Raw genomic sequence first — 24,388 nt, 5'->3', positions numbered from 1 at the left:
GAGATTGCTTAAGGCTGACGATTCCACCACATCTTATTCATCCCTCATACATTTCTGTAAGCCCATGGAGAGTAAAACAAGATAGCAACAAAACTGTTTTTTTTTAAAAAAAAGACATGGCCTCAATGTATAACAATACTGGAAATTGTCTTAATATGTTTTCTGTTTCTTTTTCATATCAGTGCTAAAAATAGGAAGGGAACCGTAAGGAAACGAAGAGCTCAGAGCTTGTGTTAACCTCCTTTGAAGACGAACGAATGGCCTCAGTTGGACAGAAAGTAGGCCTAGAAAGTTATGCCCAACCCCCCAACTGTCATCTCCCTGGTGGTCTAGTGGTTAGGATTTGGCGCTTTCACCGCCACGGCCCGGGTTCAATTCCCGGTCAGGGAGTTATCCTCTTCAACAAAAGTTTACCTTACCTTCCTCGCTTGGAGTTCAACCAGAAGAATGGAACTTCCTGGCCTCCTTCAGAATGCTCGGAAACTCTTTAGAGGCCATGGGGAAAGCAAAGCTTCCAACTACTACAATATGGCTATCTGCCCCTTAAAGCCCAGCCTCTGCACCCTTTTACACAAATACACTTACTTGTGCAAACAATTTAGTTTTTCCTTCTTACCGAGCCTAACCTAAATTAGAACAACATTGCACTTTGACCCAAGATCTTTTTCTTTTCTTTTCACTTTTCTTGGTGAAACCAAACCAAACCAAACAATCATTTTGGGTCCACCAAAATATTTCACTAAATATAATATTCATCCAAAAACCTTTCACCCAGCGCTATATACAAGTCTTTGGAAGTAACACCCCGGAGAAAGATCATTAAGCTTTTCCATTCCTAAGATCTAGCCGCTGAAGGCTTCTGAGCATTGGCTATGGGCCTTTCACCTCTAGGCCAGTGGTTACCCTCTTGCTCAGGTGGCTACTGATGAAAGGCAACGTGGTTTAGTGGCAGATCCATTTCAGCCTCCCCCTTCCAATGTCTACAGGAGGGTGTTTGTTTCGCAGTGCATCTAAGAATCAAATCAATTCTCTTGAAACCTCAACCTGGAATCAAGGTGATTGTAGGTCAAGGAAGGAAGGTTTTGTTCATCCTGTTCTAGTAAATGCTCAAAGTTGCGATGCTTCTTGGAGCTTCCAGACACATTGGCCAGAATTTTCAGAAGGTCTCACACCCACCGCTAGGGCCAGATTTGCAGAAGAACTAGGCTCCCAGTTAGGCACTAAAATCTTTAGCCAGATTGTCAAAAGGCTCAACCTATTTTTCCAAAAGATGAGTTATTTTGGAAAAAGCTTGTAAAGATTGTGGGTGCTGGTTACTTGTCTATGTGGCCCACACTGCTGGAGTTGGAGGTTCACCATTGTTTTCTCAGAATGCGGTGTCCGTAGTCTGCCTCAGTTCTGGTGTCCATCTTTTATTCTCCTAATAAATCAGCAGGGAGACTAAAACAACATCGGACTCACAGGGCTCCCGGAAACCTGCCAATTTGGCTCACGGTGAAGGTGTATACAAATCATCTGTGCTGTAGAAGGGCTCTGGGAGTTGAAAGAGTTGTGAATTTAACCCTCTAGGTTTCGGGCCTAATCTGAAACTGTTTCAAAACCAATTCCTTAAATAGACCATAGTTTGAAGCATCAGCAATAGGCATCTTACTGAATATATCCAGAGCTTTCCCAGCCAATTTGGCAACCAAAGTTGTCATCTTCCCTTTCCCGAATAAGCACTTTGTCTGTCCTCCGGGCAACACGCTTAAAAATCACTACCAGTGTCTCAAAGCAATCAGCTGTGCACACATCCTGCTCGACTGCGCCACTGTGATGGGTTCGGTCACAGAGATCCCCTTGGGACTGAAATTACTTCCGAGCCCGTTTTCCCTGCCAGCTTGGGACTCCAGAACCCTGCCTTGTTGAGCCAGACACCCTAGCCTGCTGCAACACAGACCCAAGTTCTGGGCCACACTCCCAAAGCTGCAGACTTTAACTCAAAACAGCTCAGCACCTGTCTCCAGCACCCAGCTCCCAGTGGGATCCAAAACCCCAAATAAATCCCTTGTACTCTCTATAAAGCTTATACAGGGTAAATTCCTAAATTCTTCACCCTCTAGATCACTGATAGAGAGAGATGCACAGCTGTTTGCTCCCCCAGGGATTAATCACTTCCTCTGGGTTTATTAATAAACAAAAGTCATTTTTATTAAGGTTAAAAAGTAGGAGTGAAGTGATTTCAAGTAATAACAGACAGAACAAAGGAAGTCACCAAGCAAACTAAAACAAAACACGCAAGCCTAAGCCTAATACATTAAGAAACTGATTCCAGGGAATAGCTCACCCTCAGAGGTGTTCCAATCAGCTTCTTTCACAGACTAGACTCCTGCCTAGTCTGGGCCCAATCCTTTCCCCTGCTTCGGTCTTTGTTACTTCCAGCAGACATCTTAGGTTTTCTCATGACTGGCAGGGGTTTTCTCATGACTGGCAGCCCCTTTGTCCTGCTTCACCCCCTTTTATAGCTTTGGCATAAGGCGGGAATCTTTTGTCTCTCTGGGTCCTCACCCTTCCTTCTAAACGGAAAAATACCAGATTTAAGATGGATTCCACTATCGTGGTCTCTGTAAGACCCCCTAGTTTCCATTCTTCCTGGGTTGGCCCACACGTACACAGGAAGGTTTGCAGGTCAATAAACCATTTACAACCAATTGTCAATGGGAGCCGTCAAGGTTTTAAACCGCCATTAGTGGCCCACGCTTTGCACAATTACAATAGGACCTCAGAGTTAGACTTCATATTTCCAGCTTCAGAGACAAGAATGAGACATGCATACAAATGGAGGCATATATTCAGTAGGTTAGAACCTTTGTTATGATACCTTACAAGAGACCTTTTGCATCAAGCATATTCCACTTACATCATACTCACACTTATAAGCATCTTTTCATACAACGTATGGAGTGCAACGTCACCGGGTGCCCTACCTACCCTGCTTTCGCTGCTTCCTGATGGCACAGAATTGACAACAAAAGAGCCAGGCTAGGAGGCTTCTAAAACCGAGAGAGCTGTTCTATCGCGTCCACATCCTCTCAGGAGGTGTCAAACCCCCTCTCTCCGTTTCCATCCCCCAAATCCTATCAGCTCAATGAGTTTTGTCCCTGGAAGAGCCTCGAGGGAGGCAGAAGAAGCGGAGAGGATTGCGTTGGGGGTAACTAAAACAGAGACGAGTTGTTCCTCTTGGGATTTTGGTGTGTTTCCCTGGTGATCCTGACGGAGGAACGGGAAGCATAATTCCATTTTTTTCAATGCCTCGGATTGGGTTCAGCTGGTGAACTCTCTGCTCTTGTTCTCACAGGGGAATGGAGACTGGACCGGTTTCCCAATTTGGACAGAAAGTGGCTTGCCAAAGCCGAGGAGAGCCTGCTTCCTGCCTGCACCGAGTTGACAAACTGGGGAAGCCAAAGCTGATAGACCCCGTAGACGAAGTCAGAGTGCTATCCGCTCACATGGAGGGGGAGCACAAGCCCTCCCTGGGTTTCTCTGCCCAAATTATAATCAGTTGAGTGATTTTCCTGGATGAGCCTCTAGGTAGGCAGAAGAAGAAGTGAAGAGGGTTGCAATGGGGTAAATGAAAACCGAGGACTCTTCCTCTTGAGATGTCTTTGTCTTGCTCTTGTGATTCTGATGGATGAACCTAAAGCGTCATTTGAGCGTGTTTCAGTGCTTTTCCTCGGGCTCAGGTTGTGATGCTGAGCACAGGGGTTCCTTCACTCGCTCTGCTTGGACCCTCTGTAATGGGGAACGGACCAGCTTTCGAAAGAGCCTAGTGGAGCTGAACGAAAACAGCAGTAAACATCCAGGTTCACCCTAGATTAATCTTTTGTCCCCAATTTTCTTGGGGAAACAAAACAAAAACAAGGTTTTCTTAAGAACTCAACACCCATTCAGGCTCCAAACTCTTTTGCAAGATTTCCAGAAGGGCTCAACACCCTGAGTGCTGAGCTAGTTTGGGAAAAAAACCCAAACAAGGCCGGTACCGATTGTGAGTGCTGGCTGCTTGACTCTGTGGCCCACCGTGCTGGAGTTTGAGGTTCTCATTAAGCTAAGTGTCTCTATTCTGCCTCTGTCCTAGTGTCCATCTAATAAGTGAGGGGGGGAGATTAGAACACCTCAGAAGGCACAGGGTTGTAGGAAACCTGAAACTTTAGATGAGGGTGATGGTGTCTAAAACCAGATGTGATGTAGGTGTTGAACGAGAGATGCTGTCTTGGCCTTCTTGAGCGGCTCATACAATATTGAAGAAAAGGAGGGTTGAGAGAGCTGCGTTTGTTCCAGCGTCAGGATGGCCGAGTGGTCTAAGGCGCCAGACTCAAGGCTCTGTCTTTCCCACAACTGGGGCTTCTGGTCTCCTGCAGGAGGCGTGGGTTCAAATCCCACTCCTGACACAGCCTCTTGATTCCACCTCAAGAGGTGGCCTGGTTTCAATTGCCCTTGTAACATATTGGAAGAGCCCTTGTTTAGGAGCTTTCTTAGAGTAGCGGCAAGAGAAGTTAGAGGGAATCGTAAATACCTTCGAATCCATGCGCTCAAGGCACCTAGTTGGGTAAATTCCAGTTTATTCCCACCAGAAAGTTGGCATTGCTTGATCTTGGGCAGGTATGGGTGTCAAACATATACAGGTGGAGGAAGAAGGGAGCAGTACAGTAGACACTGATAAAGGGAAGGTAAGACTCTTAGTCTCAGGGTTTGGGCTTGAGCCCTAAACTGGGTGCTCTACGTACTCTGGTTTGGCTGCTTCATGAGGGCACAGAATTCACAACATAGGAGCAGAGACAGGAGGCAGCTACAACCAAGAGCCCTGTTAGATTGTGTCAACATCCTATCAGGAGGTCTCAAAGGTCCATTCCTCAGGGGTTAAGAGCTGGAACCCTGTGCTCAGGGTCACAACCTTAGCCCAACCAAAGGCACTGAAACAAACTCAAATGATGCTTCAGCTTCCTCCTCAGCATCACAAGACCAACACAAAGAAAACTCCCGAGGAACGGGGCTCTGAGCATTGCCAGGTTGTGAGTTCCGTGCCCTCAGGAAGCAGCCAAAATGCTCGAACCCCCACCCGCTTCTCTTGGACTGCTGGCAACATGGTGTTTGCACAGGAGCCGCAAGCCCGTCTTTCCTGTCTTTGTCTATCCCGGCCCCTTCCCCAAATGCTTTCATCGGACGCTGGAGGGACCTAAGGACCTGCAGGTTCCCGCACCCACCTCCTAAAGCAAACAGTCCTTCCCTTCTCTGACATTCCTGGAGCCGCACATCCTTGGAAGAGTTTTACCCCAGGGGGTTCTGATTCCCTGCGAAAAGATGTGTCTGGTGGCCGGCGGGTTACTGTCTTCTCTGCCCCTCTTTGGGCGCTGAGAAACAGCACCTCCTCCTGCTGGGAGAATCCTAAATTCCACCCTCCCACCCAGGTTTCTCTGAGCAGCTGCTAGATGATTTTCCCACTTCTCTGGTCTAGACACCAGCATCTAACTAGCCTTGGAACGGGCCCTGTTTGCTAGCTGGAGAGCGAAGGAACCAGGAAAGAAGGCAAATGTCAGGAAACGAATCTCAGCACGCAAAGAAACTTCCTTCGCTCTTCTTTTGCACTGTCTGTGCCTTTGCTAACCCTTGAGGCCTAGCCCGACTAGCTCAGTCGGTAGAGCATGAGACTCTTAATCTCAGGGTCGTGGGTTCAAGCCCCACGTTGGGCGTTTCATCTTGCACTCTTCGACATCACTCTCTCCTTAGAGTCTCAGAGCATAACGGAATCCACTCTTTGTCCTCTCAACCAGCTGAGGCGGTCTCGGACCTTTAGTACATCATGAAGACAAGACACATTGACAATTCCATGGTCCTAAGAGAGTTGAGTCTCTTCTAGCCCAGGCAAGAGAGGGAAAAAATAACCTTTCAGAAGCTGATTGCCCCCCTCCCCCTGAGCAGCCATCTAGAGCTTCTCTACTTATTTCTATATCTTCGCCAGCGCTCAGTAGTTGAGATAACTGCTTCTTTCTCAAATCCTCCACCAGCCCTCTTCATTGGGATGGAGATTGCTTAAGGCTGACGATTCCACCACATCTTATTCATCCCTCATACATTTCTGTAAGCCCATGGAGAGTAAAACAAGATAGCAACAAAACTGTTTTTTTTTAAAAAAAAGACATGGCCTCAATGTATAACAATACTGGAAATTGTCTTAATATGTTTTCTGTTTCTTTTTCATATCAGTGCTAAAAATAGGAAGGGAACCGTAAGGAAACGAAGAGCTCAGAGCTTGTGTTAACCTCCTTTGAAGACGAACAAATGGCCTCAGTTGGACAGAAAGTAGGCCTAGAAAGTTATGCCCAACCACCCCAACTGTCATCTCCCTGGTGGTCTAGTGCTTAGGATTTGGCGCTTTCACCGCCACGGCCCGGGTTCGATTCCCGGTCAGGGAGTTATCCTCTTCAACAAAAGTCTACCTTACCTTCCTCGCTTGGAGTTCAACCAGAAGAATGCAACTTCCTGGCCTCCTTCAGAATGCTTGGAAACTCTTTAGAGGCCATGGGGAAGGAAAGCTTCCAACTACTACAATATGGCTGTCTGCCCCTTAAAGCCCAGCCTCTGCACCCTTTTACACAAATACACTTACTTGTGCAAACAATTTAGTTTTTCCTTCTTACCGAGCCTAACCTAAATTAGAACAACATTGCACTTTGACCCAAGATCTTTTTCTTTTCTTTTCACTTTTCTTGGTGAAACCAAACCAAACCAAACAATCATTTTGGGTCCACCAAAATATTTCACTAAATATAATATTCATCCAAAAACCTTTCACCCAGCGCTATATACAAGTCTTTGGAAGTAACACCCCGGAGAAAGATCATTAAGCTTTTCCATTCCTAAGATCTAGCCGCTGAAGGCTTCTGAGCATGGGCTATGGGCCTTTCACCTCTAGGCCAGTGGTTACCCTCTTGCTCAGGTGGCTACTGATGAAAGGCAACGTGGTTTAGTGGCAGATCCATTTCAGCCTCCCCTTCCAATGTCTACAGGAGGGTGTTTGTTTGCAGTGCATCTAAGAATCAAATCAATTCTCTTGAAACCTCAACCTGGAATCAAGGTGATTGTAGGTCAAGGAAGGAAGGTTTTGTTCATCCTGTTCTAGTAAATGCTCAAAGTTGCGATGCTTCTTGGAGCTTCCAGACACATTGGCCAGAATTTTCAGAAGGTCTCACACCCACCGCTAGGGCCAGATTTGCAGAAGAACTAGGCTCCCAGTTAGGCACTAAAATCTTTAGCCAGATTGTCAAAAAGGCTCAACCTATTTTTCCAAAAGATGAGTTATTTTGGAAAAAAGCTTGTAAAGATTGTGGGTGCTGGTTACTTGTCTATGTGGCCCACACTGCTGGAGTTGGAGGTTCACCATTGTTTTCTCAGAATGCGGTGTCCGTAGTCTGCCTCAGTTCTGGTGTCCATCTTTTATTCTCCTAATAAATCAGCAGGGAGACTAAAACAACATCGGACTCACAGGGCTCCCGGAAACCTGCCAATTTGGCTCACGGTGAAGGTGTATACAAATCATCTGTGCTGTAGAAGGGCTCTGGGAGTTGAAAGAGTTGTGAATTTAACCCTCTAGGTTTCGGGCCTAATCTGAAACTGTTTCAAAACCAATTCCTTAAATAGACCATAGTTTGAAGCATCAGCAATAGGCATCTTACTGAATATATCCAGAGCTTTCCCAGCCAATTTGGCAACCAAAGTTGTCATCGTCCCTTTCCGAATAAGCACTTTGTCTGTCCTCCGGGCAACACGCTTAAAAATCACTACCAGTGTCTCAAAGCAATCAGCTGTGCACATATCCTGCTCGACTACGCCACTGTGATGGGTTCGGTCACAGAGATCCCCTTGGGACTGAAATTACTTCGAGCCCGTTTTCCTGCCAGCTTGGGACTCCAGAACCCTGCCTTGTTGAGCCAGACACCCTAGCCTGCTGCAACACAGACCCAGGCTCTGGGCCACACTCCCAAAGCTGCAGACTTTAACTCAAAACAGCTCAGCACCTGTCTCCAGCACCCAGCTCCCAGTGGGATCCAAAACCCCAAATAAATCCCTTGTACTCTCTATAAAGCTTATACAGGGTAAATTCCTAAATTCTTCACCCTCTAGATCACTGATAGAGAGAGATGCACAGCTGTTTGCTCCCCCAGGGATTAATCACTTCCTCTGGGTTTATTAATAAACAAAAGTCATTTTTATTAAGGTTAAAAAGTAGGAGTGAAGTGATTTCAAGTAATAACAGACAGAACAAAGGAAGTCACCAAGCAAACTAAAACAAAACACGCAAGCCTAAGCCTAATACATTAAGAAACTGATTCCAGGGAATAGCTCACCCTCAGAGGTGTTCCAATCAGCTTCTTTCACAGACTAGACTCCTGCCTAGTCTGGGCCCAATCCTTTCCCCTGCTTCGGTCTTTGTTACTTCCAGCAGACATCTTAGGTTTTCTCATGACTGGCAGGGGTTTTCTCATGACTGGCAGCCCCTTTGTCCTGCTTCACCCCCATTATAGCTTTGGCATAAGGCGGAATCTTTTGTCTCTCTGGGTCCTCACCCTTCCTTCTAAACGGAAAAATACCAGATTTAAGATGGATTCCACTATCGTGGTCTCTGTAAGACCCCCTAGTTTCCATTCTTCCTGGGTTGGCCCACACGTACACAGGAAGGTTTGCAGGTCAATAAACCATTTACAACCAATTGTCAATGGGAGCCGTCAAGGTTTTAAACCGCCATTAGTGGCCCACGCTTTGCACAATTACAATAGGACCTCAGAGTTAGACTTCATATTTCCAGCTTCAGAGACAAGAATGAGACATGCATACAAATGGAGGCATATATTCAGTAGGTTAGAACCTTTGTTATGATACCTTACAAGAGACCTTTTGCATCAAGCATATTCCACTTACATCATACTCACACTTATAAGCATCTTTTCATACAACGTATGGAGTGCAACGTCACTGGTGCCCTACCTACCCTGCTTTCGCTGCTTCCTGATGGCACAGAATTGACAACAAAAGAGCCAGGCTAGGAGGCTTCTAAAACCGAGAGAGCTGTTCTATCGCGTCCACATCCTCTCAGGAGGTGTCAAACCCCCTCTCTCCGTTTCCATCCCCCAAATCCTATCAGCTCAATGAGTTTTGTCCTGGAAGAGCCTCGAGGAGGCAGAAGAAGCGGAGAGGATTGCGTTGGGGGTAACTAAAACAGAGACGAGTTGTTCCTCTTGGGATTTTGGTGTGTTTCCTGGTGATCCTGACGGAGGAACGGGAAGCATAATTCCATTTTTTCAATGCCTCGGATTGGGTTCAGCTGGTGAACTCTCTGCTCTTGTTCTCACAGGGAATGGAGACTGGACCGGTTTCCCAATTTGGACAGAAAGTGGCTTGCCAAAGCCGAGGAGAGCCTGCTTCCTGCCTGCACCGAGTTGACAAACTGGGGAAGCCAAAGCTGAGAGACCCCAGACGAAGTCAGAGTGCTATCCGCTCACATGGAGGGGGAGCACAAGCCCTCCTGGGTTTCTCTGCCCAAATTATAATCAGTTGAGTGATTTTCCTGGATGAGCCTCTAGGTAGGCAGAAGAAGAAGTGAAGAGGGTTGCGATGGGGTAAATGAAAACCGAGGACTCTTCCTCTTGAGATGTCTTTGTCTTGCTCTTGTGATTCTGATGGATGAACCTAAAGCGTCATTTGAGCGTGTTTCAGTGCTTTTCCTCGGGCTCAGGTTGTGATGCTGAGCACAGGGTTCCTTCACTCGCTCTGCTTGGACCCTCTGTAATGGGGAACGGACCAGCTTTGAAAGAGCCTAGTGGAGCTGAACGAAAACAGCAGTAAACATCCAGGTTCACCCTAGATTAATCTTTTGTCCCCAATTTTCTTGGGGAACCAAAACAAAATCAAGGTTTTCTTAAGAACTCAACACCCATTCAGGCTCCAAACTCTTTTGCAAGATTTCCAGAAGGGCTCAACACCCTGAGTGCTGAGCTAGTTTGGGAAAAAAACCCAAACAAGGCCGGTACCGATTGTGAGTGCTGGCTGCTTGACTCTGTGGCCCACCGTGCTGGAGTTTGAGGTTCTCATTAAGCTAAGTGTCTCTATTCTGCCTCTGTCCTAGTGTCCATCTAATAAGTGAGGGGGGGAGATTAGAACACCTCAGAAGGCACAGGGTTGTAGGAAACCTGAAACTTTAGATGAGGGTGATGGTGTCTAAAAACCAGATGTGATGTAGGTGTTGAACGAGAGATGCTGTCTTGGCCTTCTTGAGCGGCTCATACAATATTGAAGAAAAGGAGGGTTGAGAGAGCTGCTTTTGTTCCAGCGTCAGGATGGCCGAGTGGTCTAAGGCGCCAGACTCAAGGCTCTGTCTTTCCCACAACTGGGGCTTCTGGTCTCCTGCAGGAGGCGTGGGTTCAAATCCCACTCCTGACACAGCCTCTTGATTCCACCTCAAGAGGTGGCCTGGTTTCAATTGCCCTTGTAACATATTGGAAGAGCCCTTGTTTAGGAGCTTTCTTAGAGTAGCGGCAAGAGAAGTTAGAGGGAATCGTAAATACCTTCGGAATCCATGCGCTCAAGGCACCTAGTTGGGTAAATTCCAGTTTATTCCCCACCAGAAAGTTGGCATTGCTTGATCTTGGGCAGGTATGGGTGTCAAACATATACAGGTGGAGGAAGAAGGGAGCAGTACAGTAGACACTGATAAAGGGAAGGTAAGACTCTTAGTCTCAGGGTTTGGGCTTGAGCCCTAAACTGGGTGCTCTACGTACTCTGGTTTGGCTGCTTCATGAGGGCACAGAATTCACAACATAGGGAGCAGAGACAGGAGGCAGCTACAACCAAGAGCCCTGTTAGATTGTGTCAACATCCTATCAGGAGGTCTCAAAGGTCCATTCCTCAGGGGTTAAGAGCTGGAACCCCTGTGCTCAGGGTCACAACCTTAGCCCAACCAAAGGCACTGAAACAAACTCAAATGATGCTTCAGCTTCCTCCCTCAGCATCACGAGACCAACACAAAGAAAACTCCCGAGGAACGGGGCTCTGAGCATTGCCAGGTTGTGAGTTCCGTGCCTCAGGAAGCAGCCAAAATGCTCGAACCCCACCCGCTTCTCTTGGACTGCTGGCAACATGGTGTTTGCACAGGAGCCGCCAGCCCGTCTTTCCTGTCTTTGTCTATCCCGGCCCCTTCCCCCCAAATGCTTTCATCGGACGCTGGAGGGACCTAAGGACCTGCAGGTTCCCGCACCCACCTCCTAAAGCAAACAGTCCTTCCCTTCTCTGACATTCCTGGAGCCGCACATCCTTGGAAGAGTTTTACCCCAGGGGGTTCTGATTCCCTGCGAAAAGATGTGTCTGGTGGCCGGCGGGTTACTGTCTTCTCTGCCCCCTCTTTGGGCGCTGAGAAACAGCACCTCCTCCTGCTGGGAGAATCCTAAATTCCACCCTCCCACCCAGGTTTCTCTGAGCAGCTGCTAGATGATTTTCCCACTTCTCTGGTCTAGACACCAGCATCTAACTAGCCTTGGAACGGGCCCTGTTTGCTAGCTGGAGAGCGAAGGAACCAGGAAAGAAGGCAAATGTCAGGAAACGAATCTCAGCACGCAAAGAAACTTCCTTCGCTCTTCTTTTGCACTGTCTGTGCCTTTGCTACCCCTTGAGGCCTAGCCTGACTAGCTCAGTTGGTAGAGCATGAGACTCTTAATCTCAGGGTCGTGGGTTCAAGCCCCACGTTGGGCGTTTCATCTTGCACTCTTTGACATCACTCTCTCCCTTAGAGTCTCAGAGCATAACGGAATCCACTCTTTGTCCTCTCAACCAGCTGAGGCGGTCTCGGACCTTTAGTACATCATGAAGACAAGACACATTGACAATTCCATGGTCCTAAGAGAGTTGAGTCTCTTCTAGCCCAGGCAAGAGAGGGAAAAAATAACCTTTCAGAAGCTGATTGCCCCCCTCCCCCTGAGCAGCCATCTAGAGCTTCTCTACTTATTTCTATATCTTCGCCAGCGCTCAGTAGTTGAGATAACTGCTTCTTTCTCAAATCCTCCACCAGCCCTCTTCATTGGGATGGAGATTGCTTAAGGCTGACGATTCCACCACATCTTATTCATCCTCATACATTTCTGTAAGCCCATGGAGAGTAAAACAAGATAGCAACAAAACTGTTTATTTTTTTAAAAAAGACATGGCCTCAATGTATAACAATACTGGAAATTGTCTTAATATGTTTTCTGTTTCTTTTTCATATCAGTGCTAAAAATAGGAAGGGAACCGTAAGGAAACGAAGAGCTCAGAGCTTGTGTTAACCTCCTTTGAAGACGAACGAATGGCCTCAGTTGGACAGAAAGTAGGCCTAGAAAGTTATGCCCAACCCTTCCAACTGTCATCTCCCGGGTGGTCTAGTGGTTAGGATATGGCGCTTTCACCGCCACGGCCCGGGTTCGATTCCCGGTCAGGGAGTTATCCTCTTCAACAAAAGTCTACCTTGCCTTCCTCGCTTGGAGTTCAACCAGAAGAATGCAACTTCCTGGCCTCCTTCAGAATGCTCGGAAACTCTTTAGAGGCCATGGGGAAAGCAAAGCTTCCAACTACTACAATATGGCTATCTGCCCCTTATAGCGCAGCCTCTGCTACCTTTTACAGAAAGACAATTACTTGTGCAATCAATTTAGTTTTTCCTTCTTACCGAGCCTAACCTAAATTAGAACAACATTGCACTTTGACCCAAGATCTTTTTCTTTTCTTTTCACTTTTCTTGGTGAAACCAAACCAAACCAAACAATCATTTTGGGTCCACCAAAATATTTCACTAAATATAATATTCATCCAAAAACCTTTCACCCAGCGCTATATACAAGTCTTTGGAAGTAACACCCGGAGAAAGATCATTGCTTTTCCATTCCTAAGATCTAGCCGCTGAAGGCTTCTGAGCATGGGCTATGGGCCTTTCACCTCTAGGCCAGTGGTTACCCTCTTGCTCAGGTGGCTACTGATGAAAGGCAACGTGGTTTAGTGGCAGATCCATTTCAGCCTCCCCCTTCCAATGTCTACAGGAGGGTGTTTGTTTCGCAGTGCATCTAAGAATCAAATCAATTCTCTTGAAACCTCAACCTGGAATCAAGGTGATTGTAGGTCAAGGAAGGAAGGTTTTGTTCATCCTGTTCTAGTAAATGCTCAAAGTTGCGATGCTTCTTGGAGCTTCCAGACACATTGGCCAGAATTTTCAGAAGGTCTCACACCCACCGCTAGGGCCAGATTTGCAGAAGAACTAGGCTCCCAGTTAGGCACTAAAATCTTTAGCCAGATTGTCAAAAAGGCTCAACCTATTTTTCCAAAAGATGAGTTATTTTGGAAAAAAGCTTGTAAAGATTGTGGGTGCTGGTTACTTGTCTATGTGGCCCACACTGCTGGAGTTGGAGGTTCACCATTGTTTTCTCAGAATGCGGTGTCCGTAGTCTGCCTCAGTTCTGGTGTCCATCTTTTATTCTCCTAATAAATCAGCAGGGAGACTAAAACAACATCGGACTCACAGGGCTCCCGGAAACCTGCCAATTTGGCTCACGGTGAAGGTGTATACAAATCATCTGTGCTGTAGAAGGGCTCTGGGAGTTGAAAGAGTTGTGAATTTAACCCTCTAGGTTTCGGGCCTAATCTGAAACTGTTTCAAAACCAATTCCTTAAATAGACCATAGTTTGAAGCATCAGCAATAGGCATCTTACTGAATATATCCAGAGCTTTCCCAGCCAATTTGGCAACCAAAGTTGTCATCTTCCCTTTCCCGAATAAGCACTTTGTCTGTCCTCCGGGCAACACGCTTAAAAATCACTACCAGTGTCTCAAAGCAATCAGCTGTGCACATATCCTGCTCGACTACGCCACTGTGATGGGTTCGGTCACAGAGATCCCCTTGGGACTGAAATTACTTCCGAGCCCGTTTTCCCTGCCAGCTTGGGACTCCAGAACCCTGCCTTGTTGAGCCAGACACCCTAGCCTGCTGCAACACAGACCCAGGCTCTGGGCCACACTCCCAAAGCTGCAGACTTTAACTCAAAACAGCTCAGCACCTGTCTCCAGCACCCAGCTCCCAGTGGGATCCAAAACCCCAAATAAATCCCTTGTACTCTCTATAAAGCTTATACAGGGTAAATTCCTAAATTCTTCACCCTCTAGATCACTGATAGAGAGAGATGCACAGCTGTTTGCTCCCTCAGGGATTAATCACTTCCTCTGGGTTTATTAATAAACAAAAGTCATTTTTATTAAGGTTAAAAAGTAGGAGTGAAGTGATTTCAAGTAATAACAGACAGAACAAAGGAAGTCACCAAGCAAACTAAAACAAAACACGCAAGCCTAAGCCTAATACATTAAGAAACTGATTCCAGGGAATAGCTCACCCTCAGAGGTGTTCCAATCAGCTTCTTTCACAGACTAGACTCCTGCCTAGTCTGGGCCCAATCCTTTCCCCTGCTTCGGTCTTTGTTACTTCCAGCAGACATCTTAGGTTTTCTCATGACTGGCAGGGGTTTTCTCATGACTGGCAGCCCCTTTGTCCTGCTTCACCCCCTTTTATAGCTTTGGCATAAGGCGGGAATCTTTTGTCTCTCTGGGTCCTCACCCTTCCTTCTAAACGGAAAAATACCAGATTTAAGATGGATTCCACTATCGTGGTCTCTGTAAGACCCCCTAGTTTCCATTCTTCCTGGGTTGGCCCACACGTACACAGGAAGGTTTGCAGGTCAATAAACCATTTACAACCAATTGTCAATGGGAGCCGTCAAGGTTTTAAACCGCCATTAGTGGCCCACGCTTTGCACAATTACAATAGGACCTCAGAGTTAGACTTCATATTTCCAGCTTCAGAGACAAGAATGAGACATGCATACAAATGGAGGCATATATTCAGTAGGTTAGAACCTTTGTTATGATACCTTACAAGAGACCTTTTGCATCAAGCATATTCCACTTACATCATACTCACACTTATAAGCATCTTTTCATACAACGTATGGAGTGCAACGTCACCGGGTGCCCTACCTACCCTGCTTTCGCTGCTTCCTGATGGCACAGAATTGACAACAAAAGAGCCAGGCTAGGAGGCTTCTAAAACCGAGAGAGCTGTTCTATCGCGTCCACATCCTCTCAGGAGGTGTCAAACCCCTCTCTCCGTTTCCATCCCCAAATCCTATCAGCTCAATGAGTTTTGTCCTGGAAGAGCCTCGAGGAGGCAGAAGAAGCGGAGAGGATTGCGTTGGGGGTAACTAAAACAGAGACGAGTTGTTCCTCTTGGGATTTTGGTGTGTTTCTGGTGATCCTGACGGAGGAACGGGAAGCATAATTCCATTTTTTTTCAATGCCTCGGATTGGGTTCAGCTGGTGAACTCTCTGCTCTTGTTCTCACAGGGGAATGGAGACTGGACCGGTTTCCCAATTTGGACAGAAAGTGGCTTGCCAAAGCCGAGGAGAGCCTGCTTCCTGCCTGCACCGAGTTGACAAACTGGGGAAGCCAAAGCTGATAGACCCGTGAGACGAAGTCAGAGTGCTATCCGCTCACATGGAGGGGGAGCACAAGCCCTCCTGGGTTTCTCTGCCCAAATTATAATCAGTTGAGTGATTTTCCTGGATGAGCCTCTAGGTAGGCAGAAGAAGAAGTGAAGAGGGTTGCGATGGGGTAAATGAAAACCGAGGACTCTTCCTCTTGAGATGTCTTTGTCTTGCTCTTGTGATTCTGATGGATGAACCTAAAGCGTCATTTGAGCGTGTTTCAGTGCTTTTCCTCAGGCTCAGGTTGTGATGCTGAGCACAGGGTTCCTTCACTCGCTCTGCTTGGACCCTCTGTAATGGGGAACGGACCAGCTTTCGAAAGAGCCTAGTGGAGCTGAACGAAAACAGCAGTAAACATCCAGGTTCACCCTAGATTAATCTTTTGTCCCCAATTTTCTTGGGGAAACAAAACAAAAACAAGGTTTTCTTAAGAACTCAACACCCATTCAGGCTCCAAACTCTTTTGCAAGATTTCCAGAAGGGCTCAACACCCTGAGTGCTGAGCTAGTTTGGGAAAAAAACCCAAACAAGGCCAGTACCGATTGTGAGTGCTGGCTGCTTGACTCTGTGGCCCACCGTGCTGGAGTTTGAGGTTCTCATTAAGCTAAGTGTCTCTATTCTGCCTCTGTCCTAGTGTCCATCTAATAAGTGAGGGGGGGAGATTAGAACACCTCAGAAGGCACAGGGTTGTAGGAAACCTGAAACTTTAGATGAGGGTGATGGTGTCTAAAAACCAGATGTGATGTAGGTGTTGAACGAGAGATGCTGTCTTGGCCTTCTTGAGCGGCTCATACAATATTGAAGAAAAGGAGGGTTGAGAGAGCTGCTTTTGTTCCAGCGTCAGGATGGCCGAGTGGTCTAAGGCGCCAGACTCAAGGCTCTGTCTTTCCCACAACTGGGGCTTCTGGTCTCCTGCAGGAGGCGTGGGTTCAAATCCCACTCCTGACACAGCCTCTTGATTCCACCTCAAGAGGTGGCCTGGTTTCAATTGCCCTTGTAACATATTGAAGAGCCCTTGTTTAGGAGCTTTCTTAGAGTAGCGGCAAGAGAAGTTAGAGGGAATCGTAAATACCTTCGGAATCCATGCGCTCAAGGCACCTAGTTGGGTAAATTCCAGTTTATTCCCCACCAGAAAGTTGGCATTGCTTGATCTTGGGCAGGTATGGGTGTCAAACATATACAGGTGGAGGAAGAAGGGAGCAGTACAGTAGACACTGATAAAGGGAAGGTAAGACTCTTAGTCTCAGGGTTTGGGCTTGAGCCCTAAACTGGGTGCTCTACGTACTCTGGTTTGGCTGCTTCATGAGGGCACAGAATTCACAACATAGGGAGCAGAGACAGGAGGCAGCTACAACCAAGAGCCCTGTTAGATTGTGTCAACATCCTATCAGGAGGTCTCAAAGGTCCATTCCCTCAGGGGTTAAGAGCTGGAACCCTGTGCTCAGGGTCACAACCTTAGCCCAACCAAAGGCACTGAAACAAACTCAAATGATGCTTCAGCTTCCTCCTCAGCATCACGAGACCAACACAAAGAAAACTCCCGAGGAACGGGGCTCTGAGCATTGCCAGGTTGTGAGTTCCGTGCCCTCAGGAAGCAGCCAAAATGCTCGAACCCCCACCCGCTTCTCTTGGACTGCTGGCAACATGGTGTTTGCACAGGAGCCGCAAGCCCGTCTTTCCTGTCTTTGTCTATCCCGGCCCCTTCCCCCCAAATGCTTTCATCGGACGCTGGAGGGACCTAAGGACCTGCAGGTTCCCGCACCCACCTCCTAAAGCAAACAGTCCTTCCCTTCTCTGACATTCCTGGAGCCGCACATCCTTGGAAGAGTTTTACCCCAGGGGGTTCTGATTCCCTGCGAAAAGATGTGTCTGGTGGCCGGCGGGTTACTGTCTTCTCTGCCCCCTCTTTGGGCGCTGAGAAACAGCACCTCCTCCTGCTGGGAGAATCCTAAATTCCACCCTCCCACCCAGGTTTCTCTGAGCAGCTGCTAGATGATTTTCCCACTTCTCTGGTCTAGACACCAGCATCTAACTAGCCTTGGAACGGGCCCTGTTTGCTAGCTGGAGAGCGAAGGAACCAGGAAAGAAGGCAAATGTCAGGAAACGAATCTCAGCACGCAAAGAAACTTCCTTCGCTCTTCTTTTGCACTGTCTGTGCTTTTGCTACCCCTTGAGGCCTAGCCTGACTAGCTAAGTCGGTAGAACATGAGACTCTTAATCTCAGGGTCGTGGGTTCAAGCCCCACGTTGGGCGTTTCATCTTGCACTCTTCGACATCACTCTCTCCCTTAGAGTCTCAGAGCATAACGGAATCCACTCTTTGTCCTCTCAACCAGCTGAGGCGGTCTCGGACCTTTAGTACATCATGAAGACAAGACACATTGACAATTCCATGGTCCTAAGAGAGTTGAGTCTCTTCTAGCCCAGGCAAGAGAGGGAAAAAATAACCTTTCAGAAGCTGATTGCCCCCCTCCCCCTGAGCAGCCATCTAGAGCTTCTCTACTTATTTCTATATCTTCGCCAGCGCTCAGTAGTTGAGATAACTGCTTCTTTCTCAAATCCTCCACCAGCCCTCTTCATTGGGATGGAGATTGCTTAAGGCTGACGATTCCACCACATCTTATTCATCCCTCATACATTTCTGTAAGCCCATGGAGAGTAAAACAAGATAGCAACAAAACTGTTTTTTTTAAAAAAAAAGACATGGCCTCAATGTATAACAATACTGGAAATTGTCTTAATATGTTTTCTGTTTCTTTTTCATATCAGTGCTAAAAATAGGAAGGGAACCGTAAGGAAACGAAGAGCTCAGAGCTTGTGTTAACCTCCTTTGAAGACGAACGAATGGCCTCAGTTGGACAGAAAGTAGGCCTAGAAAGTTATGCCCAACCCCCCAACTGTTATCTCCCTGGTGGTCTAGTGGTTAGGATTTGGTGCTTTCACCGCCACCGCCCCGGTTCGATTCCTGGTCAGGGAGTTATCCTCTTCAACAAAAGTCTACCTTGCCTTCCTCGCTTGGAGTTCAACCAGAAGAATGCAACTTCCTGGCCTCCTTCAGAATGCTCGGAAACTCTTTAGAGGCCATGGGGAAAGCAAAGCTTCCAACTACTACAATATGGCTATCTGCCCCTTAAAGCCCAGCCTCTGCACCCTTTTACACAAATACACTTACTTGTGCAAACAATTTAGTTTTTCCTTCTTACCGAGCCTAACCTAAATTAGAACAACATTGCACTTTGACCCAAGATCTTTTTCTTTTCTTTTCACTTTTCTTGGTGAAACCAAACCAAACCAAACAATCATTTTGGGTCCACCAAAATATTTCACTAAATATAATATTCATCCAAAAACCTTTCACCCAGCGCTATATACAAGTCTTTGGAAGTAACACCCCGGAGAAAGATCATTAAGCTTTTCCATTCCTAAGATCTAGCCGCTGAAGGCTTCTGAGCATGGGCTATGGGCCTTTCACCTCTAGGCCAGTGGTTACCCTCTTGCTCAGGTGGCTACTGATGAAAGGCAACGTGGTTTAGTGGCAGATCCATTTCAGCCTCCCCCTTCCAATGTCTACAGGAGGGTGTTTGTTTTGCAGTGCATCTAAGAATCAAATCAATTCTCTTGAAACCTCAACCTGGAATCAAGGTGATTGTAGGTCAAGGAAGGAAGGTTTTGTTCATCCTGTTCTAGTAAATGCTCAAAGTTGCGATGCTTCTTGGAGCTTCCAGACACATTGGCCAGAATTTTCAGAAGGTCTCACACCCACCGCTAGGGCCAGATTTGCAGAAGAACTAGGCTCCCAGTTAGGCACTAAAATCTTTAGCCAGATTGTCAAAAAGGCTCAACCTATTTTTCCAAAAGATGAGTTATTTTGGAAAAAAGCTTGTAAAGATTGTGGGTGCTGGTTACTTGTCTATGTGGCCCACACTGCTGGAGTTGGAGGTTCACCATTGTTTTCTCAGAATGCGGTGTCCGTAGTCTGCCTCAGTTCTGGTGTCCATCTTTTATTCTCCTAATAAATCAGCAGGGAGACTAAAACAACATCGGACTCACAGGGCTCCCGGAAACCTGCCAATTTGGCTCACGGTGAAGGTGTATACAAATCATCTGTGCTGTAGAAGGGCTCTGGGAGTTGAAAGAGTTGTGAATTTAACCTCTAGGTTTCGGGCCTAATCTGAAACTGTTTCAAAACCAATTCCTTAAATAGACCATAGTTTGAAGCATCAGCAATAGGCATCTTACTGAATATATCCAGAGCTTTCCCAGCCAATTTGGCAACCAAAGTTGTCATCTTCCCTTTCCCGAATAAGCACTTTGTCTGTCCTCCGGGCAACACGCTTAAAAATCACTACCAGTGTCTCAAAGCAATCAGCTGTGCACATATCCTGCTCGACTACGCCACTGTGATGGGTTCGGTCACAGAGATCCCCTTGGGACTGAAATTACTTCGAGCCCGTGTTCCCTGCCAGCTTGGGACTCCAGAACCCTGCCTTGTTGAGCCAGACACCCTAGCCTGCTGCAACACAGACCCAGGCTCTGGGCCACACTCCCAAAGCTGCAGACTTTAACTCAAAACAGCTCAGCACCTGTCTCCAGCACCCAGCTCCCAGTGGGATCCAAAACCCCAAATAAATCCCTTGTACTCTCTATAAAGCTTATACAGGGTAAATTCCTAAATTCTTCACCCTCTAGATCACTGATAGAGAGAGATGCACAGCTGTTTGCTCCCCCAGGGATTAATCACTTCCTCTGGGTTTATTAATAAACAAAAGTCATTTTTATTAAGGTTAAAAAGTAGGAGTGAAGTGATTTCAAGTAATAACAGACAGAACAAAGGAAGTCACCAAGCAAACTAAAACAAAACACGCAAGCCTAAGCCTAATACATTAAGAAACTGATTCCAGGGAATAGCTCACCCTCAGAGGTGTTCCAATCAGCTTCTTTCACAGACTAGACTCCTGCCTAGTCTGGGCCCAATCCTTTCCCCTGCTTCGGTCTTTGTTACTTCCAGCAGACATCTTAGGTTTTCTCATGACTAGCAGGGTTTTCTCATGACTGGCAGCCCCTTTGTCCTGCTTCACCCCTTTTATAGCTTTGGCATAAGGCGGAATCTTTTGTCTCTCTGGGTCCTCACCCTTCCTTCTAAACGGAAAAATACCAGATTTAAGATGGATTCCACTATCGTGGTCTCTGTAAGACCCCCTAGTTTCCATTCTTCCTGGGTTGGCCCACACGTACACAGGAAGGTTTGCAGGTCAATAAACCATTTACAACCAATTGTCAATGGGAGCCGTCAAGGTTTTAAACCGCCATTAGTGGCCCACGCTTTGCACAATTACAATAGGACCTCAGAGTTAGACTTCATATTTCCAGCTTCAGAGACAAGAATGAGACATGCATACAAATGGAGGCATATATTCAGTAGGTTAGAACCTTTGTTATGATACCTTACAAGAGACCTTTTGCATCAAGCATATTCCACTTACATCATACTCACACTTATAAGCATCTTTTCATACAACGTATGGAGTGCAACGTCACTGGTGCCCTACCTACCCTGCTTTCGCTGCTTCCTGATGGCACAGAATTGACAACAAAAGAGCCAGGCTAGGAGGCTTCTAAAACCGAGAGAGCTGTTCTATCGCGTCCACATCCTCTCAGGAGGTGTCAAACCCCCTCTCTCCGTTTCCATCCCCCAAATCCTATCAGCTCAATGAGTTTTGTCCCTGGAAGAGCCTCGAGGGAGGCAGAAGAAGCGGAGAGGATTGCGTTGGGGGTAACTAAAACAGAGACGAGTTGTTCCTCTTGGGATTTTGGTGTGTTTCCTGGTGATCCTGACGGAGGAACGGGAAGCATAATTCCATTTTTTCAATGCCTCGGATTGGGTTCAGCTGGTGAACTCTCTGCTCTTGTTCTCACAGGGGAATGGAGACTGGACCGGTTTCCCAATTTGGACAGAAAGTGGCTTGCCAAAGCCGAGGAGAGCCTGCTTCCTGCCTGCACCGAGTTGACAAACTGGGGAAGCCAAAGCTGATAGACCCCGTAGACGAAGTCAGAGTGCTATCCGCTCACATGGAGGGGGAGCACAAGCCCTCCCTGGGTTTCTCTGCCCAAATTATAATCAGTTGAGTGATTTTCCTGGATGAGCCTCTAGGTAGGCAGAAGAAGAAGTGAAGAGGGTTGCGATGGGGTAAATGAAAACCGAGGACTCTTCCTCTTGAGATGTCTTTGTCTTGCTCTTGTGATTCTGATGGATGAACCTAAAGCGTCATTTGAGCGTGTTTCAGTGCTTTTCCGGGCTCAGGTTGTGATGCTGAGCACAGGGTTCCTTCACTCTCTGCTTGGACCCTCTGTAATGGGGAACGGACCAGCTTTTGAAAGAGCCTAGTGGAGCTGAACGAAAACAGCAGTAAACATCCAGGTTCACCCTAGATTAATCTTTTGTCCCCAATTTTCTTGGGGAAACAAAACAAAAACAAGGTTTTCTTAAGAACTCAACACCCATTCAGGCTCCAAACTCTTTTGCAAGATTTCCAGAAGGGCTCAACACCCTGAGTGCTGAGCTAGTTTGGGAAAAAAACCCAAACAAGGCCGGTACCGATTGGGAGTGCTGGCTGCTTGACTCTGTGGCCCACCGTGCTGGAGTTTGAGGTTCTCATTAAGCTAAGTGTCTCTATTCTGCCTCTGTCCTAGTGTCCATCTAATAAGTGAGGGGGGGAGATTAGAACACCTCAGAAGGCACAGGGTTGTAGGAAACCTGAAACTTTAGATGAGGGTGATGGTGTCTAAAACCAGATGTGATGTAGGTGTTGAACGAGAGATGCTGTCTTGGCCTTCTTGAGCGGCTCATACAATATTGAAGAAAAGGAGGGTTGAGAGAGCTGCTTTGTTCCAGCGTCAGGATGGCCGAGTGGTCTAAGGCGCCAGACTCAAGGCTCTGTCTTTCCCACAACTGGGGCTTCTGGTCTCCTGCAGGAGGCGTGGGTTCAAATCCCACTCCTGACACAGCCTCTTGATTCCACCTCAAGAGGTGGCCTGGTTTCAATTGCCCTTGTAACATATTGGAAGAGCCCTTGTTTAGGAGCTTTCTTAGAGTAGCGGCAAGAGAAGTTAGAGGGAATCGTAAATACCTTCGGAATCCATGCGCTCAAGGCACCTAGTTGGGTAAATTCCAGTTTATTCCCACCAGAAAGTTGGCATTGCTTGATCTTGGGCAGGTATGGGTGTCAAACATATACAGGTGGAGGAAGAAGGGAGCAGTACAGTAGACACTGATAAAGGGAAGGTAAGACTCTTAGTCTCAGGGTTTGGGCTTGAGCCCTAAACTGGGTGCTCTACGTACTCTGGTTTGGCTGCTTCATGAGGGCACAGAATTCACAACATAGGGAGCAGAGACAGGAGGCAGCTACAACCAAGAGCCCTGTTAGATTGTGTCAACATCCTATCAGGAGGTCTCAAAGGTCCATTCCCCTCAGGGGTTAAGAGCTGGAACCCCTGTGCTCAGGGTCACAACCTTAGCCCAACCAAAGGCACTGAAACAAACTCAAATGATGCTTCAGCTTCCCCCCTCAGCATCACAAGACCAACACAAAGAAAACTCCCGAGGAACGGGGCTCTGAGCATTGCCAGGTTGTGAGTTCCGTGCCCTCAGGAAGCAGCCAAAATGCTCGAACCCCCACCCGCTTCTCTTGGACTGCTGGCAACATGGTGTTTGCACAGGAGCCGCAAGCCCGTCTTTCCTGTCTTTGTCTATCCCGGCCCCTTCCCCCCAAATGCTTTCATCGGACGCTGGAGGGACCTAAGGACCTGCAGGTTCCCGCACCCACCTCCTAAAGCAAACAGTCCTTCCCTTCTCTGACATTCCTGGAGCCGCACATCCTTGGAAGAGTTTTACCCCAGGGGGTTCTGATTCCCTGCGAAAAGATGTGTCTGGTGGCCGGCGGGTTACTGTCTTCTCTGCCCCCTCTTTGGGCGCTGAGAAACAGCACCTCCTCCTGCTGGGAGAATCCTAAATTCCACCCTCCCACCCAGGTTTCTCTGAGCAGCTGCTAGATGATTTTCCCACTTCTCTGGTCTAGACACCAGCATCTAACTAGCCTTGGAACGGGCCCTGTTTGCTAGCTGGAGAGCGAAGGAACCAGGAAAGAAGGCAAATGTCAGGAAACGAATCTCAGCACGCAAAGAAACTTCCTTCGCTCTTCTTTTGCACTGTCTGTGCCTTTGCTACCCCTTGAGGCCTAGCCCGACTAGCTCAGTCGGTAGAGCATGAGACTCTTAATCTCAGGGTCGTGGGTTCAAGCCCCACGTTGGGCGTTTCATCTTGCACTCTTCGACATCACTCTCTCCCTTAGAGTCTCAGAGCATAACGGAATCCACTCTTTGTCCTCTCAACCAGCTGAGGCGGTCTCGGACCTTTAGTACATCATGAAGACAAGACACATTGACAATTCCATGGTCCTAAGAGAGTTGAGTCTCTTCTAGCCCAGGCAAGAGAGGGAAAAAATAACCTTTCAGAAGCTGATTGCCCCCCTCCCCCTGAGCAGCCATCTAGAGCTTCTCTACTTATTTCTATATCTTCGCCAGCACTCAGTAGTTGAGATAACTGCTTCTTTCTCAAATCCTCCACCAGCCCTCTTCATTGGGATGGAGATTGCTTAAGGCTGACGATTCCACCACATCTTATTCATCCCTCATACATTTCTGTAAGCCCATGGAGAGTAAAACAAGATAGCAACAAAACTGTTTTTTTTTAAAAAAAGACATGGCCTCAATGTATAACAATACTGGAAATTGTCTTAATATGTTTTCTGTT

The 24,388-nt window shown here is 47.2% G+C and overlaps 12 non-coding genes across 12 annotated transcripts; all 12 read left to right on the top strand.

The window, feature by feature from the left end:
- The first annotated feature begins 318 nt into the window (after positions 1–318).
- Positions 319–390, top strand: TRNAE-UUC. The gene has a single exon. It is a non-coding gene; the product is annotated as a tRNA-Glu (tRNA).
- Positions 391–4,318: 3,928 nt separating this feature from the next.
- On the top strand, positions 4,319–4,427 carry TRNAL-CAA. Its single transcript has 2 exons — positions 4,319–4,356; positions 4,382–4,427. It is a non-coding gene; the product is annotated as a tRNA-Leu (tRNA).
- Positions 4,428–5,653: 1,226 nt separating this feature from the next.
- Positions 5,654–5,726, top strand: TRNAK-CUU. Its single transcript has one exon. It is a non-coding gene; the product is annotated as a tRNA-Lys (tRNA).
- Positions 5,727–6,377: 651 nt separating this feature from the next.
- TRNAE-UUC lies at positions 6,378–6,449 on the top strand. Its single transcript has one exon. It is a non-coding gene; the product is annotated as a tRNA-Glu (tRNA).
- A 3,912-nt stretch (positions 6,450–10,361) lies between these two features.
- TRNAL-CAA lies at positions 10,362–10,470 on the top strand. Its single transcript has 2 exons — positions 10,362–10,399; positions 10,425–10,470. It is a non-coding gene; the product is annotated as a tRNA-Leu (tRNA).
- Positions 10,471–11,702: 1,232 nt separating this feature from the next.
- On the top strand, positions 11,703–11,775 carry TRNAK-CUU. Its single transcript has one exon. It is a non-coding gene; the product is annotated as a tRNA-Lys (tRNA).
- Positions 11,776–12,426: 651 nt separating this feature from the next.
- TRNAE-UUC lies at positions 12,427–12,498 on the top strand. The gene has a single exon. It is a non-coding gene; the product is annotated as a tRNA-Glu (tRNA).
- Positions 12,499–16,419: 3,921 nt separating this feature from the next.
- On the top strand, positions 16,420–16,528 carry TRNAL-CAA. Its single transcript has 2 exons — positions 16,420–16,457; positions 16,483–16,528. It is a non-coding gene; the product is annotated as a tRNA-Leu (tRNA).
- Positions 16,529–17,760: 1,232 nt separating this feature from the next.
- TRNAK-CUU lies at positions 17,761–17,833 on the top strand. Its single transcript has one exon. It is a non-coding gene; the product is annotated as a tRNA-Lys (tRNA).
- A 651-nt stretch (positions 17,834–18,484) lies between these two features.
- Positions 18,485–18,556, top strand: TRNAE-UUC. The gene has a single exon. It is a non-coding gene; the product is annotated as a tRNA-Glu (tRNA).
- A 3,916-nt stretch (positions 18,557–22,472) lies between these two features.
- TRNAL-CAA lies at positions 22,473–22,581 on the top strand. The gene is made up of 2 exons: positions 22,473–22,510; positions 22,536–22,581. It is a non-coding gene; the product is annotated as a tRNA-Leu (tRNA).
- A 1,235-nt stretch (positions 22,582–23,816) lies between these two features.
- Positions 23,817–23,889, top strand: TRNAK-CUU. Its single transcript has one exon. It is a non-coding gene; the product is annotated as a tRNA-Lys (tRNA).
- The last annotated feature ends 499 nt before the right edge of the window (positions 23,890–24,388 follow it).

The sequence above is a fragment of the Mauremys reevesii genome, unplaced genomic scaffold (genome assembly GCF_016161935.1).
Source record: "Mauremys reevesii isolate NIE-2019 unplaced genomic scaffold, ASM1616193v1 Contig4, whole genome shotgun sequence".
In the NCBI taxonomy this organism is placed as follows: domain Eukaryota; kingdom Metazoa; phylum Chordata; order Testudines; family Geoemydidae; genus Mauremys; species Mauremys reevesii.
The sequence above is the reverse complement of the archived record's forward strand: the minus strand, read 5'-3'. Positions and strand labels throughout refer to the sequence as shown.